We start from the raw sequence: 4378 nt of genomic DNA on the forward strand, positions 1-4378 counted from the left end.
GATGGACACCGAGGCTCCTTCCACAGTTTGGCTATTGTGGACATTGCTGCTAGAAACATCGGGGTGCAGGTGTCCTGGCGTTTCACTGCATCTGTATCTTTGGGGTAAATCCCCAGCAGTGCAATTGCTGGGTCGTAGGGCAGGTCTATTGTTAACTCTTTGAGGAAACTCCACACAGTTTTCCAGAGTGGCTGCACCAGTTCACATTCCCACCAACAGTGCAAGAGGGTTCCCCTTTCTCCACATCCTCTCCAACATTGGTTGTTTCCTGTCTTGTTAATTTTCACCATTCTCAGTGGTGTGAGGGGGTATCGCATTGTGGTTTTGATTTGTATTTCCCTGATGGCAAGTGATGCAGAGCATTTTCTCATGTGCTTGTTGGCCATGTCTATGTCTTCCTCTGTGAGATTTCTGTTCATGTCTTTTACCCATTTCAGGATTGGATTGTTTGTTTCTTTGGTGTTGAGTTTAATAAGTTCTTTATAGATCTTGGATACTAGCCCTTTATCTGATAGGTCATTTGCAAATATCTTCTCCCATCCTGTACGTTGTCTTTTAGTTTTGTTGACTGTTTCTTTTGCTGTGCAGAAGCTTCTTATCTTGGTGAAGTCCCAATAGTTCATTTTTGCTTTTGTTTCCCTTGCCTTCATAGATATATCTTGCAAGAAGTTACTGTGGCCAAGTTCAAAAAGGGTGTTGCCTGTGTTCTCCTCTAGGATTTTGATGGATTCTTGTCTCACATTTAGAACTTGCATCCATTTGGAGTTTATCTTTGTGTATGCTGTAAGAGAATGGTCCAATTTCATTCTTCTGCACGTGGCTGTCCAATTTCCCAGCACCATTTATTGAAGAGACTGTCCTTTTTCCAGTGGAGAGTCTTTCCTGCTTTGTTGAATGTTAGTTGACCATAGAGTTGAGGGCCCATTTCTGGCTTCTCTATTCTGTTCCATTGATCTATGTGTCTGTTTTTGTGCCAGTACCACACTGTCTTGAGGATCACAGCTTTGTAGTATAACCTGAAATCTGGCATTGTGATGCCCCCAGCTCTGGTTTTCTTTTTCAATATTCCCCTGGCTATTCGGGGTCTTTTCTGATTCCACACAAATCTTAAGAGGACTTATTCCAACTCTCTGAAGAAAGTCCATGGTATTTTGATAGGGATTGCATTCAATGTGTAAATTTCCCTGGGTAGCATTGACATTTTCACAATATTAACTCTTCCAATCCATGAGCTTGGAATATTTTTCCATCTCTTTGTGTCTTCCTCAGTTTGTTTCCGAAGTGTTCTGTAGTTTTTAGGGTATAGATCCTTTACCTCTTTGCTTAGGTTTATTCCTAGGTATCTTTTGCTTTTGGATGCCATTGTAAATTGGATTGACTCCTTCATTTCTCTTTCTTCAGTCTCATTGTTAGTGTATAGAAATGCCACTGATTTCTGGACGCTGATTTTGTATCCTGCCACACTGCCGAATTGCTGTATGAGTCCTAACAATCTTGGGGTGGAGTCTTTTGGGTTGTCTATGTAGAGTATCATGTCATCTGCGAAGAGGGAGAGTTTGACTTCTTCTTTGCCAATTTGAATGCCTTTTATTTCTTTTTGTTGCCTGATTGCTGAGGCTAGGACTTCCAGTACTATGTTGAATAGCAGTGGTGAGAGGGGACATCCCTGTCTCGTTCCTGATCTTAGGGGAAAGGCTCCCAGTGTTTCCCCATTGAGAATGATATTTGCTGTCGGCTTTTCGTAGATGGCTTTTAAGATGCTGAGGAATGTTCCCTCTGTCCCTACACTCTCAAGAGTTTTGATCAGGAATGGATGCTGTATTATGTTAAATGCTTTCTCTGCATCTATTGAGAGGATCATATGGTTCTTGTTCTTTCTCTTGTTGATATGATCTATCACATTGATTGCTTTACGAGTGTTGAACCAGCCTTGCATCCTGTGGATAAATCCACTTGGTCATGATGAATAATCTTCTTAAGGTACTGTTGGATCCTGTTGGCTAGTATCTTGTTGAGAAGTTTTCCATCTTTGTTCATCAAGGATATTGGTCTATAATTCTCCTTTTTGATGGGGTCTTTGTCTGGTTTTGGAATTAAGGTGATGCTGGCCTCATAGAACGAGTTTGGAAGTACTCCATCTCTTTCTATCTTTCCAAACAGCTTTAGTAGAATAGGTATGGTTTCTTCTTTAAACGTTTGATAGAATTCCCCTGGGAAGCCACCTGGCCCTGGACTTTTGTGGCTTGGGAGGTTTGGGATGACTGCTTCAATTTCCTCCCTGGTTATCGGCCTGTTCAGGTTTTCTATTTCTTCCTGTTGCAGTTTTGGTAGTTTGTGGTTTCCAGAAATGCGTCCATTTCTTCTAGATTGCCTAATTTATTGGTGTATAGCTGCTCACGATATGTTTTTAAAATCGTTTGTATTTCTTTGGTATTGGTTGTGATGTCTCCTTTTTCATTCGTGATTTTATTAATTTGAGTCTTTTCTCTCTTCTTTTTAATAGGCTGGCTAATGGTTTATCTATCTTATTAATTCTTTCAAAGAACCAACTCCTGGTTTTGTTGATCTGTTCTACAGTTCTTCTGGTCTCTATGTCATTGAGTTCTGCTCAAACCTTTATTAACTCTCTTCTTCTGCTTGGTGTATGTTTTATTTGCTGTTCTTTCTCCAGTTCCTTTAGTGCAAGGTTAGCTTGTGTATTTGAGTTTTTTCCAATTTTTTGAGGGATGCTTGTTTTGCAGTGTCTTTACGTCTCAGGACTGCTTATGCTGTATCCCAAAGATTTTGAACAGTTGTTTCTTCATTCTCACTAGTTTCCACGAATCTCTTTAATTCTTCTCTAATTTCCTGGTTGACCCCTTCATCTTTTATCAGGATGCTCTTTAACCTCCACGTGTTTGAGTTTCTTCCAAATTTCTCCTTGTGACTTAGTTCAAGTTTCAAAGCATTATGGTCTGAGAATATACAGGGGACAATCCCAATCTTTTGGTATCAGTTCAGACCTGATTTGTGACCCAGTATGTGGTCTATCCTGGAGAAAGTTCCATGTGCACTTGAGAAGAATGTGTATTCAGTTGCGTTTGGATGTAAAGTTCCATAAATATATGTGAAATCCATCTGGTCCAGTGTATCATTTAAAGCTCTTGTTTCTCGGGAGATGTTGTGCTTAGAAAATCTGTCATTTATAACAAGCACCGTGTTGAAGTCTCCCAGTTTAAGTGTATTATTAACTAAGTATGTCTTAACTTTGGTTATTAATTGATTGATATACTTGGCAGCTCCCACATTAGGGGCATAAATATTCATGATTGTTAGGTCCTCTTGTTGGATAGATCCTTTCAGTATGATAGAGCGTCCCTCTTCATCTCTTACTACAGTCTTTGGGATAAACTTTAATTTATCTGATATGACGATGGCTACCCCTGCTTTCTTTTGAGGACCTTTGGAATGGTAAATGGTTCTCCAACCTTCCATTTTCAGGCTGTAGGTGTCCTTAGGTCTAAAATGAGACTCTTGTAGACAGCAAATAGATGGGTCTTGCTTTTTTATCCAGTCTGAAACCCTGTACCTTTTGATGGGATCATTAAGCCCATTCACATTGAGTTACTACTGAAAGATATGAATTTTAGTGTCATCATAATACCTATTCAGTCCCTGTTTTTGTGGATTTTTTCTTTGGACTTCCTCTTTCTTTTACAGAATCCCCCTTGATATTTCTTGCAGAGCTGGTTTGGTGGTCACATATTCTTTCAGTGTCTGCCTATCTTGGAAGCTCTTTACCCCTCCTTCAATTCTGAACGAGAGCTTTGCTGGATAGAGTATTCTTGGCTGCATGTTCTTCTCATTTAGGACCCTGAATATATCCTTCCAGCCCTTTCTGGCCTGCCAGGTCTCTGTGGAGAGTTCTGCTGTTACCCTAATACTTCTCCCCATAAAGGTTAAGGATCTATTGTCTCTTGTCTCTTTCTGTTTTAAGGATCTTCTCTTTTTCAAGGATTGTTGGAAATTGCAAGTTTCACTATTAAATGTTGGGGTGTTGAACGGTTTTTATTGATTTTAGGGGGGCATCTCTCTATCTCCTGGATCTGAATGCCTGTCTCCCTCCCCAAGTTAGGGAAGTTCTCAGCTATGATTTATTCAAATATGCTTTCTGGTCCCTCTCAGCGCCCTCTGGAACCCCAAATGAACGTAGATTTTTCCTTCTGAGGCTGTCATTTATTTCCCTTAACCTTTCTTCATGGTCTTTTGTTTTTCTCTTTTTTCCTCAGCTTCCTTCCTTGCCATCAACTTGTCTTCTATGTCACTCACTCTTTCTTCTACCTCATTAACCCTTGTTGTTAGGACCTCCAGTTTGGATTGCATCTCATTTAATTCATTT

Source organism: Canis lupus, chromosome X (genome assembly GCF_011100685.1).
Source record: "Canis lupus familiaris isolate Mischka breed German Shepherd chromosome X, alternate assembly UU_Cfam_GSD_1.0, whole genome shotgun sequence".
NCBI classification, from domain to species: Eukaryota; Metazoa; Chordata; class Mammalia; order Carnivora; family Canidae; genus Canis; species Canis lupus.